Here is a 15,524-nt window from a genome sequence, read left to right as displayed (position 1 = left end):
AGGGAGTCTATACGTCAGGCCTTTGAAAATTAGCCCACAGGTTGGTATGTGATCTAAAATGGAAAGCTGCTGGAAAGTTCTTTGTGGGGGCCGAAATGCATCCTCTGAAATTGGAAAACGCCACAGCCGGAGGAATCAAAGTGGTAGAGTACAGAGAGAGATTTAAAAAATAATACTGTATTTGTGCTGAGGAGGGTGAGGGCAGCTGAACATGTGCTCCCTGAATAGTTTATTTGGCAACCTGTGCCCCAAGACACAAACCAGAGCCTTTGGGCTCAGCTGAGATTTATCAAAACCCTGCCCTCGTGTTCTGTGCTAACAGTTGAGCTAACCTCAACCTCTAAAACTGGGGGAGGGTTGAGGTTAAGGGGAGACACAGAAAACCTTTAGCAGGAGAAATGAGCTATTGTCATGACTTTAAGAATCCTATTTCCACAAAGTCCTTGTTTTTCCCCTTTAATCTGTTCCTAGATCAATTTAAATCCTTTTCCCCAAAAAACATTCCTCCTCTCTCATGGCTTGTTACTTTGTTAGGAGGTGGTTTTGTGTTTCCCTCCAAAAGTAGCTTGCCCGTCAACAAAGGACCTGTCATTGGGAATTAGCCTGGGGCAGGACGTTTCTAGTTTAACTGAATCCGGCACTTGTTCTGGGTCCTAAGTGTGTCCATTGTGGCTCAGATCAGTACAGAAAACAAGAAAATATGATTATCTCGAAACCCGACCCATCCTCCCTCGCTATACGATCAAAGCATGTTTTGCTGTAGGCTGACTGGGCAGGAGGTCAGCCAAGCGGGTCCGGCGTTTAAGAGCATTTCATATCTGGGTCGTGACCGAATTGCCTACACAACACTAGGACTAGTCAAATGTTTGCCAAAAAAACGATTGCAACAATGGGTGGGATTACAGATTAAAAGAACAGAACAGTGAAGGATAAATGAGAGATTTCTGTGGACCAAGTTTGAAAGTATTTGACAAACCTTTTTAATTAAATACTTGAAGATTCAGATTGCTACAAAGCCAAATATAATGTCAAATTATTTAATGAACATTAAAATAAAGCTGGAATTGGGATTTCTTCCTACAATTAGTTGGCTATTTTCTCTGCTTCTCACGGGGTGAATCCTCAGAAGGTCCAAGTTTCTAATAAAAGCTTTATTTTCTCAATCTTACAGTATATCACATTCTTTTCAGCAACCACTCCTATTCCAACACAAGTCACACGTGCTGCATGACGCCAAGTGGACTTAGGCTTAGAATGGGACAAATAGTGATGGGGGAAAAAAACGACACTCAAAACATAACACAGACAAAAATATGAAAATATATCATGCTTAATCTGCTTTGGTTTAGACAACACCAGAAGCATCATAGTCCATTGTGCATTTGAGTTCAGAGAGTGGGATCTCAAAAGAAATAGGAAAAAACAGCAACAATGCATCTTGGAACACCAGTAGGTGGCGAGACATGTCATACCAACCAAAGCTATTCTTTTCACTAGCACATGCAGCTACGAAGTCCATAAACATCTTCCTAATTAAGGGAAACAACTTAAGGGAACACGTTAAAATCCTGAAAGAAACCGTCAAACATATCTGTGCATTTAAACGTACTCGTCATTCAATAGAGCCGAGAGTACAAGGAGTAGGCCTACGTGTGACTATCAGAATTCCTGCTTCTCATACCCAACCCTAATCCAGTCTCCTGGTGCTTGATCCAAGATGATGAATAGCTAAGATGTCCCCGTTAGGGAATGAGCGATTAATCAAACAGATGCTGACCTTGGGGGGAGGGGGAGGGAGAAAGACAGGGTGTCCAAGGGTAATTTCTGACATCACCTTGGCGAAAAGGAATAGTCGACCACCTGTGTCCCGACAAGACCCTGATGGTCTTAGTGTAGAGTGTTCTGCAGACACCAAAAAAGACTTCAGACTAGGAACCCAGACGACCAAAGAATGAGATGGCCTTAAATTTAACATTTGAAAGAATGTTCAAGATCCAATACGTCTTGCGTGTCCCATTCAAAATCAGAATGATCCCAAAGTGAGGAAAATTCCTGTTCATCTTGGGAGAAAAAAATAAATAAATCGAACCTCAAACCCATTTTATTTGACAAAAATACAATATTAGCCACCAAACTAATATTCCAATTAGCCCTTTATATATGACTGACGTGAGACTGACGTGATAATAGGCTACTTCTGTTGGGGAAATGAGCTTTACACCTCTCGAACGAGATCGAATAGGTTAGAAAGTGTGAAATTGAAGTTCCAGAGGCCAGGAAAAGGTTGCAGTTGACCTCATCTCTGAATTTCATCATCAGCTACATGATACAATTTGCCGATGACCCCCTTGACATTTCAGAGAGCCACTGCTTGAACAGTAGCATTTCAAATTCAGAGGGGAGGGAGAGCAAGAGGGAAAAAAAGGAGACCGTGAGAGAAAGAATGATTCTGAAGGTAGAACGTTATTACATTTCTGTATTGGATATTTATTTGATTATATACAGTACCAGTGAACATTTTGGACACACCTACTCATTCAAGGGTTTTTCTTTCTTTGTACTATTTTCTACATTGTAGAGTAAGTGAACGGACGATCTTTGCATGTGTGGTTCCCACCGTAAAGCTGTCAGTGATTTATTTAGAATTCAAGGCACACTTAACCAGCATGGCTACCACAGCATTCTGCAGCGATACGCCGTCCCATCTAGTTTGCGCTTAGTGGGACTATCATTTGTTTTTTAATAGGACAATGACTCAACACACCTCCAGGCTGTGTAACGGCTATTTGACCAAGAAGGAGAGTGATGGAGTGCTGCATCAGATGACCTGGCCTCCACAATCACCCGACCTCAACCCAACTGAGATGGTTTGGGATGAGTTGGACGGCAGAGTGAAGGAAAATCAGCCAACAAGTGCTCAGCATATGTGGGAACTTCAAGACTGTTGGAAAAGCATTCCAGGTGAAACTGGTACTGTACATATCTTTAGTATTATAGCGTCTAATCTTATTGCTCTCGCTGTTTTTATAATTGTCATTTACTGTATATTACTTCTCTTTGGCAACATCGACCTCGTCATTCATGCCATTAACGCAGATTGAATTTTAGAGAGAGAGGACGAAAGAGAAAGAGAGATGCCTTGCCTTGCCCATGCTGGACTGAAGGACAAAGCAACTTGTTTTCTACAGATGCTTTCTCCACCCCCATCCCAGAGGATTGTGAGATAATGAACAGCGTAGCCTTGCCTCATGTGAACTCAATCCAACTCCCTCATCACCAGCCCAATCTAACACCTGACTACAGACAGAGAGGCTCTTCAGCTTTTCAACATACCACAACCTCCTCTCGCCTAGACAAGAGTTTACCTAGGTATGCCCTGAGAGAGCGAGACCGAGCGAAATAAGGAAAAAAAACAAGCAAAGAGAGAGAGAGAGAAAAGCCTAGAGAGAACAGAGAAAGTAGAAAGAGGCAGAAAAGGAGAGAGACGTCAAAGAGACGTCAGGGCCTGACGATAAACCCACACAGTTGACTCATGTGCCAGACAAGCACCTCTGGACAGAAATGGACCCATTTTCCCTAGTGTTGTCATGATACTAGAATTTTGACTTTGATACCAATATCAGGTTTAGTATCACAATACAATGTATACTCAATACCAAACAATACCACAGCTAAAAAAAGAATAAGACATATTAGCCAAAGTCACAGAATTGCACTTGGCCCAGACAGAAACACAGCTACTGCTCTGTTCAATCATTAGGCATCTTTTGAGTTCAATATCATCACAATTTAACATTATGTAACATTTTCTGTACTGATCAACATTTGCATAGAAGAAGCACTCTCTTTTACAAAAGCGCGTGCTGTCTCTTTAAGAAAGTAATGATGCCGTTCACCAGGCAGAACGTGGCTATGGACTCTAACTTTGTGGCTATGAAATCTCGTGGAAACCAGATGGGAGGCGAGGGAAGTGAATTCGTTTTTGGTGGTGAAGGGAGACGTCTGGAATTAATAACGTTTTTGGTGACAATCAGCTTTGAAATGTGCATATTTTTCATTATGGCGTCACAAACAAAGTACGAGGGTAGTGAATTCAGCTGTTAGCTGGCAAAAAAAGCTAGCTGGAATCTACAGGTATCGACTTGCGATGCAAGTGTTCTGTGGACATTGTGTTGTGAACAGTAATGAACCGTTTCAACGTGCTGCGTTGCATTATTCAGGTGTGTTAACCTCTGTGCAGTATGAGGAGAGCTAACAATGCAGGCCCGACAGCTCGAGCAATGAATGAGTCAGTGGATCAGGCTATTTGTTCTTCTCGCTATAAAAAAAAGGGGCTGCGCTGATAGACTTGAACCTCTCCATCCCGCGAGGCACATTTAATAGAAGGACCGAATGTAACAAATATTCTGGTACCAAATGTGTTTTTCTTTTGTATCGGAAAAAGTACTGAAGTTTCAGTATACCGCGCGGCACTAATAGGGACAGCTACAAACCAGGGGTACCGAGTGAGCTCCTACAGCAGTTACAGAGTAACATATTCCATGAGCGCATCAGAACTTTTCGCAAACCAAAAGGGGTTGCTATCAAATATTGCTTTGTATTGTCTAAACCACAGCGGGAGCCATAGAAGACCCTCTTCCGTGTTTTTGGAAACACTGTGGGACGTGGATAAAATCGCGACATTCCATTTGGGCCACGTACAGATCACTCGTCCCCCCTCCTTGCTTCATGACCTAGCTGACCCAGCACGGTGCGGATGCCCTATGGTGGAAAAGTGATTTTCTTATGTGTGTGTGTGTGTGTGTGTGTGTGTGTGTGGTTGGCTAGTGTGTCAGAGCAGAGCAGCTCAATCAGACTTCTTGACAACTTGCTCAGAAAGGAATCAAAGTGACTCTTCTCCATCAGTAAACAGAAGGCACAAAGTACGCTGTAATCTTTCCCCCAACATGTCAGATCAGAGGTCAGCTTTGTCCGTTCAGGCCATCTAAGCTCATATCTGGACAGTCTCTATCAAACTAACTTGGCCAATAACAGATTGGTTCTAGAAACCTGAGCTTTTTTGAAGTCACATCTGCCTCCATGGTTGTACCTCAATAGTCTAAAATGGCCGACTTGTTTTGTTTTTCAGATCAGTGCAGATGAAGGAATGAGACAAGAACAAGCCACTGTAGAGTATTGTCCATTCTGGTTCACTTTAGCCCAAACCAGACTCACTTCAGCCAGACAAACATGAGCCCAGACCCACGCCACGTGCTCCTGAGCGACCAGCCTCCATAGAGGTTTAGAGTAATAGAAAAACACAGCGGGTAACAGCATATAGTGTTTTGAGGCAGTCTTCCATAAGCTCTCCATCTCGGCTTACCCCATACTGTTTCCCATTTCTGGCACATCTTTCCAAGAAGCTAGTTAAAATAATTGAAGGGTGGGGGATTGGCGGAAAATCATTCTCCACTAATGGTGTGTTTCGTACGATATTAGCTGCACGAGCACTACGAGAATCTGATTAGCTACTCCCGCTACTCTGACATTATCATGCTAATCTAGGCCATAAAAGACACTGGCCCCGCCGAACATTGATTTTCATACTGGCAGGGAAATCAAAGCTCTGCTAAACCAATACAGCCATCTACCCCAATGACTCGGAAACAGCCAAGAGTGTATGGAAAGAGGGAGACGTTAGCGCTAACTGTTAATTAAGAACATTACGCTCCGTGTATGGAAGGATGGAGCCATGATTTGGACCATCATTTTCATTAGAGCCCGGCAAAATAACCGGAGTGAACTTAGTACTACTTCTAAAACGAATGATTTGTATTAAAGTGTATTCTGTCGCAATTTATTAGGACTATTATTTTCCCGTAAGACATTCGAGTTGTCATTTAACATTTTGTAAAATGTTTTACAATAAAATGTGACAACGGCCGATGGGCTAAACCCTACGTTGTAACTGCCATACCCACCTTGACACTTCAAAGAGCATTCACCGAACCAGTCAAGTCTTATTGTTCGATTGCCTGTTGCATTTCCCTGAGGTTAGTTCGTTTTTATGGCCTTGTACTACTCCTTGTGACGTGAGTAGTATTTCTCCTTTCTCAAATTATTCCCTGGATGCATCCTCCATACAATTTTAAAGACGAGACATTGTATTAAAAGGTGCCACACACAAAGACTTTGACCCTTTTGGTCATAGGGCAACATTTACATCTGCCAACTTCCTGGCATAGTAAAAGGCGAGAGTTTATTCTGAATATACTCTCTTAAGAACAAAAACAATGCGAATTCCTCACTCTGTCCTTCCTTCCTTATTTCTCCCTCAAAGCTCTCTTTCTCCCCCTTCTCTCGCTCTGTCAATCTCGCCCTCTATTTAATGGTTTCCCTTCTACTGATATGATCGACCCATTATTCACTGCAGTCAGGCCCAGAAGGGTGACATCACAGAGCCAGAGATAGATATTTAGGGAATACTGTGAAGTTAAAAACATTAGGTCAATCAGCAAATTACCATCATCAATTTGAGCATGCAACCACCATTAACAAACAGGTTGTGAATGTCTGAACCTGAGACCGACAAGCTGCTTCCAGGTGAAATAATGGCAATGACGTTTACGATCGTTCAAATCCAGAGCAAAATCACTCTCCCTTTCTCCCTCTTCCAGCTATGCGTCATCATCTCTCACAGAATGAGCCTCCCTTTGTCCATCAGCACACCACTGACGTTGACAAACTCTACATCTCTCTCTCTCCTTGGTTATTTCTCTTTGTCTTTTCCCAAACATGAACACAGGGGAAAATAGTTTAGGGGGGGGGGGTTGGGACAGGCAGTGCTTCAACCCCCCTTTGCAACCACCCTGTACCCCCTGACCTTTGTCCCCCTTCACACACTCCCAGGTTTAAATATAGACCCTTTTTCCAAACCGAAGCCTGAACACCAGTCAGTCTCCTCTCTCCGCATATAACCCACACTGCCCAAACCACCAAGTCCTAAGAGACAAACCAGATGTTTGGTTCTGGTCCAGCCTGAGCTAGAGAGAGAGAGAGAGAAGAGGACATGGAACACTCCATCTGTCACCTGCTTCCTGTCTTCCTTCCAGTCGCCAGGCTTTCAACTGCCGTTCCATCTCTAACTGGTGACGCTATTATTTGCTAAATATGGATTGAAACTGGACCAGCGAATGAAACAGTCCTTGAGGTGATGTGCAACACATGCTGGTAAGGATTGAGGAGGTACTGTAGAGGAGCAATGAATGAATATGAAACCCACTGAACAGCTCTGAAATCCAATATCTGGTTCCTTTCATTTTCTGCCTCATTTCATCTCTCAACCTGATTACAGAAATCATTTTCGAAAATGACATCAGCCGGCAAATTAGCAGCACCAAATCATCAATTTCTCCGTTGTCTAACCGCGCTACTGTAATTATTGTTCCATTAATTGCCATAGAGAGCCCTTGGAACACTTACAGAGACCAGATTTTTCACCCAGCTCCATGTGTTGCACAAAGCCAAGCAACGTTTTAAGTGCTTGGATGAGACAGCTTGCAGCTGTACATTTTGGAAAGCTCTTTCTTCTCCTTTTTTGGACTTCTCTCCAGCCTCATCGGACTGGGACAAAGTTAAAGATCTTGAGCGTCCGTGGCCTCTCAAGCCTTCTTCAGCGTGGCTCCTCCCCTCCCTCACTTTCCCTCTCTTCCTCCCCCATTCTCTCCCCTCTGTCAAACAGACCCATTTTGGCACACTTAGGAATTCTGCGGGATCTTTCTTCCCCAAACATCCCCCCCCCCCTCCCTTCACCCCACTTTGCTTCCTTATACTTTTACATTCCTGGGACGCTTGCGCTAAGGAATTTTGACTGTTGTGTTTGCCAGCACCTGCACTTCAACTTCAAGCAAGCAAACAAGCCATGTGGCAAGAAAAAACAAAACAGGAGCAAGAAAGTGGGGGGGGGGGAAGAAGAGGGCTCGCAAGAAGAAAGAGGTTGATAACTCTGGCAGCCTACGTCTACAAATCTCAGAGGAAATGATTTTTAAAAGATGCACTATGCAGAAATTGCCCCGCCATTTTCTGGTTAATACAATTTGAATAGTTAGTCTAATTTCAGTTTGTGACAAAACAAGCAAGTATAGTGTAGATAATCATTGTACCATCTAAACCACTGTGATATATTTCCCATAACCAAAAATATTGTATTTTCAGCTGGTAAAGGGAAAGGGGGGATACCTAGTCAGTTGTACAACTGAATACCTTCAACTGAAATGTTTCTTCCGTATTTAACCCAACGCCTCTGAATCAGAGGTGCGGGGGGGGGCTGCCTTAATCGACATCCACATCTTCGGCGCCCTGGGAATAGTGGGTTAACCACAACAGGTTTTTTTTTACCTTGTCACCTCTGGGATTCGATTACTGGCCCAAGTGTATAAAAACAAAAGTAAAATATGCGAAAGCAAAACTTAAGAACGGGATGCATAGAAATAGCACACAGAACAGATCTACCGCTTCTTAGACTTGCTTTCAAAACAGATTGCGAGATCTATAACACACATCTCTATGTGAATTTGCTCAGGTCACCCAAAAAGTAACATATTGCAGCTTTAAGCGAGTACCAGCGTAGTGACAGGGCATGCACAGAACAAAAACACCCCTACAGAAAATGCGTTCCTCCAAGCAATGTCTTGTTTTATCGCCACGCCTTACCAAACAAGCTCATAAAACAGTCTCTGTGCTGCATATCGGCAGACACCATCAACCATTAACCTGATTTAGCGACACCCCAATCTCCCTTTGAAGCAGGCCAGCCGCAGAAAGGACTCTTCAGCCATTTTATATGCCAACATCTAATCAATGGAAGGAGGAAAGACATGCACTATCATTAAGTGAATAGGATAGCGATAAATTTGGCACAAGCAGGCCCAAGCCCCTTTGAACCTCATTCATAATGAAAAACTGGACACAGCTTCAAAAGTCTGACGCTTTCTAAAGGCGCTCAGCAAATAAGAGCTTGTATGGAGGGGATGTGTTGACAATTAAGTCATTTGGGGAGAGTGTGCTGGGTTCATGGATGGTGACATTAGGCCAAAGCTAGCTACTGAGCCGGAAACTGTGAAAGGAGTCTTTCCGATAGATTTGCTGACATTTTTTTAATCAGGAGCAGCAGGGAGGATCATGGGGAGTCTACACGAGCATGCTGGGATTACCGCTGAGCTACAATACGAGGCATCAACCAAAATCCCCCCCCCGACAATGACGACTGCTACAGCATTTCACAGATCCTTCATTTGCACAGGAGGCAATTGCTTCGTGGTTTTTATATACTCAGACATGACTGGGCATAAGAGACCCGTTGCTTCCGAATTGGGAAAACTAATCACCTCGCCTCAACATAGTCTCTTACCAAATACAGCCCTAAAAACAGCAAAACACCATAAAAGACCTGGTTTTATGTTCCTCCCACGTGATGCAGTAAAGATAGTGTTATGAAACGGTGTGGATAGAATCAACAACAGGGCAATAGGGGAGAGTGAAAAGGTGAGGAATATGTGGGGGAACGTTTGAAAAGCTGGAGGTACAAGAGAGAAGAAAAGATGAGAAGAGACGAGGAGAAAAGAAGAGGTGAGGGGAAGAGAGAAAAGTATATGGGTGAGAAGAGTAGGGCTGGGAAATACCAGGGAATTCACGATAAGCAACATGTATTGCAATTTGATACTGCAATTTGATGTTCCAAACGTTGCTCATTCCATATCTGCTGCAGAAAGCATGAGAAAATGTTTCCTGGTCAGTCATGGAAAACATTTTGGATCACTATTTAATAAGATGGTGAACAAGCTTTAGGATGAAAAATACAGCTGTTTTAGCGCAGGTACAGCCAACTAGCGCTAGCTAAATCTACCTAGCTAAAAAAAAAAAATCGCTTTATAATATTGTCCAAAATAATATTGCAATATGTAAAGTGCCTTCATAACCTATTCGTACCTCTTTACTTATTCCATATTTTGTTGTGTTACAGCCTGAATTCAAATAAGTTTTGTGCTATGGGGATGCTTTTCAGTGGCAGGGACTAGGAGACTGGTAAGACAGGGAACAATGAATGGAACCAAACAGGCCCTGATGAGAACCTGCTTCAGAGTGCAAACAAACTTAAGACTGTGGCAAAGATTTACATTCCAACAGGACAATGACCCCAACCAAACTGCCAAAGCAATGCTGGAATGGCTTCAGAACAAGATTGTGAAAGTCCTTGAGTGGCCCAGCCAAAGCCCAGATATGAATCCCATCAAAAATCTGTGGAAAGATTTGAAGATTGCTGTTCACCACGGCTCCCCATCTAATTTAACAGAGCTTGAGAAAATCTGCTAAGAAATAGAGAAAAATCCCCAAATCCAAATGAGCAAAGCTGATACCCAAGATACATTTGCAAAAATCTCTAAAAGCATGTTTTCATTATGGGGTTTTCTGCATAGATGGATAAAAAATATTTATTTAATCAATTTTTAATTCAGGCTGTAACAAAATGTAGAAAAGTCAAGGGGTATGAATACTTTCTGAAGGCACTGTAACTATCTATTTTCCCCCCATCATTTGAGAAGAGAGGAAAGGAGACAGGAGAAAACATGAAGTAATAAGGAACGTGGCGCAGAGACTAGAGGCACCTGAGGGGGAAGGCTATTTCAGCGCTCATTACCTCTGGGGGCATTAGGCGCAACAGACCTTTGAGGACCTCTCCACCGGCGACACATAATTCAGCAGCCAATGTCTGGACAGAGACAGCCAGGGGGGAGGGGGAGGGGGGGGGGATAATCACACCCTGGACAAAACTGACCATTTCCCAGGGTGCTTCAGCATCTGCAGGCCCATCAGTGAGCGGGACACAATCTTTGGCCAAAATAAAAAAAGCTATGAGGGCAGGGTCAATTGAAGCCATCACGGCTGGCAAGCAGAACCCAACCCGGCTGGTGAATGGAGAGATTAGTATTGACAAACAAAGGAAGTGGATCTTTTCCAGATCCTCTGGAGCTACAGAGTGGAGCAACAGACTAGACGTTAGACTGATACAGATATTAGGCCAAAAAGACACACGCACACAAAGCAACCACACATCAGGCGGAATGACAATCACACCCGCATATGTTCACTTGTTAGTGACCACACTGGCTACTCACCCAAACTATCCACGCCATGAATCAAATCCAACACAAGCATTGCGCTCTCTTTCACCCTCAAGAACACACACACACACACATTCCCTCCCCCATCAATCTCATCGGAAGCATCCTCAGCTTCCCACTGAGAACTTCCCACATCCTGCTCTTCTAATTCCCTCATCTCAAAACTGGCTAGAGACAGTTCCCCTGTCATGGTGCTACGGTTCTCCAACCATGACCTCACCACTCCCACTGTGTCACCCTCAGTCACAGCAGAGCGACAGGGAGACGGCAGTGCAGCCCAGTGGTCGGGGAGACAGATGGTGTGTCAGAGAGCTAGTGTCCACAAGTGTGGATGTCCCAACCAAAATAAAAAGACACTGCACTGTACAGACAATAGTGCCACTATGAAAACAGCGATGACATCCCAAGGTGATGTGCAGACTGTTGCACTCAGCACAGAGGGGTGGTTTCACATCCAAGCTGAGATAAACCTGTTGGGAGTTGTGTGCTGGAAATTCAAGCTGGCAGATACAACTGTGCATGTTAATGCTTTTATAACCACATTGACAAAACACTGTAGGGGTTCCATGCTGATTAGGCCTAGACTTTGTGTAGGTGCAAACGCATTCAATGCAGTACTGATGTTTTTCAAACTTTGTCGAAGCCATGTTTTAAAATCAGCATAGACAGAATACGGCATGATCTGTGTGCTCAAGTCCAGCCACATTCGCAACCCGGTCCAACGATATGAAAACGTATGTCAACAAAAGCCCACTGAATAGATTTCAACATTATACACAAGCAGATGTGTCATAGTTCAAGAAGAAAAAAACGAACAATTCCCAGCGAGATAGATAGGTGTTGAAATTAATGAAGCCAACAAGCTAAAGATACGACTCTCACTAAGGGGGAAAGGCATCAACATAACACCGACTAAAGACAGCGCTCACATTTGAGTTCTATTTTAAGTGAGGCAAAACAATGATGCTCGTTTTCCTTTGTAAAAAAAATAAAAATTGTTAAAAGAGATGTGGGCCGATGACACCGAGGCTTTTGTTGTGGCGCCAGCTAACGATGCCCTTTAGGTTGTGAACCCAAACTCCTGATTATCAGTTAGCCAATTAAGGCTGTCGCCAAAACCGAGAGCGCGTACCAGAAAACTGGCTTCAGTTCAGATAGATCAGCTGTTTGTAACACGGATTCAGTGACCTACAAATCAACTGCCTGGTTGACACACACACACACACACACACACACACACACACACACACACACACACACACACACACACACCTGAGGTCTACTGTGATGGTGGGTAGAGGCCTAGAGAGAAAGACGTGTGTGGTAGGATGTGGCAGGGAGGGAGTGATCTTCCTAGAGCGAGGTCACCTATTCACAGCATCAGTGACTTCGTCAGTCATGCAACACGTGACACACGCCCACAGCGAATGCATGCAAAAAGTGAACGTGTGCTTACATTGACATACACACAGAGTGCGAATTACCAGGGGGGCAGTGGGTCTAAACCCCCCTTGAATGAAATATGACCCTCTCCTAAATGCAAGAAAAGTCAAACGTCTAAATAATGCAATTTACTGCAACAGCGGTAAATATTCAAATAAAATCTTATTCCAAATTAAACTAACAACCCCACATCAGTCAGTTTTATATTTGTATTATTTCCATGTGGCTGCACCCATCATCCCGGTCCCGTATTTCAGTCCCTTTTCAGGTTTTTACTTTTCTTTTTACAAAAAAGGTCAATGTGTCAGCAAGACGCGTCAATTAATTCGGGCTACGAGATACTCGCCGAATGTCACTGTGTTCTGTAAAACGGTGCCTCTTTTCATTCATCAAAAGGCGTGTGCACAGAGAGCACTGTTTGCATGCTTGAATTATTTGAGTGGACTAACTTGCACAGGTAACTTATTTTTGTTGAAGGGATTTGTTTGACAATCAGATGAAAACATGACTGGTTGTGTTTATGCCACGTTTTTACAGTTTACCTTTACTAATAGGCCCAGATGCGATGGTCCCATTCAAAAATAGAGACCCCGAAATGTCACTGTATAAGTCGCACATACACATCAGTCTGCAGGCTCCAACAACATCCTGCTGAGGTGAGATATATGATGGCTAAACTGAGGTGAGATATGATGGAAAAACGTGGGGTTGACATACGATAGCTCTCTCCTCCAGAGAGTGGGGCAGTGTGGTCGATTACAGTAGCCTGTCCTATACACTGTGTGCATTGAAGCCTTAAATATCTTATACAATTTTAACAGTGCATAAATGTTTCAGATAGCTCTGTCAATAGAGAACGTTTCTCTTGCACTTCAGGTTGCCAACTGCAGAATTCTGTGCGAGTGAGCATTCAGTTAACAGCCTGCTCCCTACTTCATTTTCACGTAACTTTGTTGAGCTTGTAACAAGTCTTTCCATGTTACAATTGCATAAGATCTATATAGGCCTATTCCCAAATACAAAGAGGGAGGATTGAAGCATTGGCATAATTGCACGATAACAAAAGACGGACAAAAGATTTGAGGAAAAGACAATGCGCAAGGCAATTAACCACCTGAAGAGAGCAAGCAACTTCGATTATAATTCCCTATCTGCCAAAACGTGTGTCATACAATCTGTTATTGCGTAAAGGCTTTGTTTGAATAAAATCATAAAACGTGCTAATTTAGACTGTTTTCGCAGGCAACTGCAGATGGCCAGACTGGATTTAAATCGCTAAATCCGGGTTTTGATTGTAAACCAGTACGGTGAGAGAAACGGATTAGGACAAAAGGCGAGTCCCGCGGCAGAGATTTCAGGGGAAATAACAGGCAATGACAACCGTGGGTTTAGCAGAAAATATTTCAATGATCGTCATGTAATATTATTTTTACCACGCCCCCTCTGTGTTGAAACATGATTTTTATTACAAAAATTAAGTGAGAAGATTATTCTAAATGGTATTCTATGATTAGATCATGACATTTGTTTTTTGTTGAAGAAACAGGTACACAATTTACACAGCCTGAACAAAGCATTTCGTAACTGATATGATAACTTTGAAAGCCTCAATATAATGATTATTGGCTACAATACACACCAATTATATGTAGGGTGATATGTCACTTCAAGTTGACGACTTTATAGGCTTGGCAACTTTACATCCCTGAAGCATTCGATATTTTTGTAAATGATGTTTGTCATACACTGGCAATCCTTAGAAGTTGTCCCCATCGATATTCATTGATGACTTGTGGTACAATGACGGGACACACCTTTGTGGGCAACCATACCTAGGACCCCGCACCCTATAAAACTTGAATAGCTGGGCAAAGAATTGTACATACATTATAATCACAAACTACAAGAGTGACCATCAATCTGGAAAGTCATCAAGTGCCCTATAATAAAGATGTACACAACTTGGAAAACACTAACCTAATAAAATAGGCTATCATATAGCCTAAAATGAAAGGTTGCAAGCTACAAAAACCGGACACTAGACTAAATGCAATGTTTTTCTCATTCACATTTTTATTTGACACCTTGTGTGACAGTCTCACTTGGATTGACATGTCAGACGTGTCAAACCAGAGCGCCGTGGGTTGAAGGTTTTCAACATTTTAGTTCGTAAATTCAGTTCAGTGGGTTTGCAAAGACAGAAAACACAGAACCCACAACATATGTTCTGCATGAGGACCGATCGTTCAAACATTTGAACCAAACGAAATGTACAGAGGGAGCAGACACAGGGGCGACAACACAGAATTTACCTTCTCACAAATTAATCCCGCAAAATATTTCCGAGAGAAATAATCCAAAATTCCAGCAAGTGTATCGACGAAGAGGGAACAGTCAGAAAATAATCACTATTTCACTCATAGAACGTCGTATTTCCCAGAACACACGCTGTTGTGTTTGCATTCACTACATACACTAAAGCAGTAGAAGACCTTCCCTGACGCGCTGCTGTTGTCTCGCCCAGGACACACCCTCCTCGTTTGCATGAAAGAACCTTTACGACCAATTAGGGGGCGCAGCACGGTAGACGATGCAGGTGGCACCTCCCACCCCGTTCAAACCATGGTCCAGATTTTGGACTCCAGTCCAGACTGTAAGCATAAAAATATTCTCAGAGCTTTTTTCCCCCCACTTTTCCTTTTTACACTTAATTAAAATGTCTAATTGTTGACAAACAAAAAAAGCAACGTTTGGTAAGAATTAAGTCAAATATTAAGGCAAACATGAAGCATCTTATTATAGATAAGTACTATAAATACTATGTACTATAAACTAAACTTAGCAAAAAAATAAACTTCCACTCACTGTTAACTGTGTTTATTTTCATCAAACTTAATGTGTAAATATTTGTATGAACATAAC

General features: G+C 42.8%; 1 protein-coding gene across 3 annotated transcripts in view; it reads right to left on the bottom strand.

The window, feature by feature from the left end:
- Nucleotides 1-15,088, bottom strand: part of LOC109907487 (semaphorin-6D) — a 100,426-nt gene extending 85,338 nt beyond the window's left edge. For all 3 annotated transcript variants that reach the window (XM_020505471.2, XM_020505473.2, XM_020505472.2), the window contains exon 1: nt 14,915-15,088. The gene's annotated coding sequence lies outside the window, so the exon portion shown is untranslated. The remainder of the gene's footprint in view (nt 1-14,914) is intronic.
- Nucleotides 15,089-15,524: the final 436 nt, after the last annotated feature.

This window comes from Oncorhynchus kisutch, linkage group LG17 (genome assembly GCF_002021735.2).
Source record: "Oncorhynchus kisutch isolate 150728-3 linkage group LG17, Okis_V2, whole genome shotgun sequence".
Taxonomy (NCBI): domain Eukaryota; kingdom Metazoa; phylum Chordata; class Actinopteri; order Salmoniformes; family Salmonidae; genus Oncorhynchus; species Oncorhynchus kisutch.
Note: the sequence above shows the minus strand (reverse complement) of the source record. Positions and strands in the feature narration are given on the sequence as shown.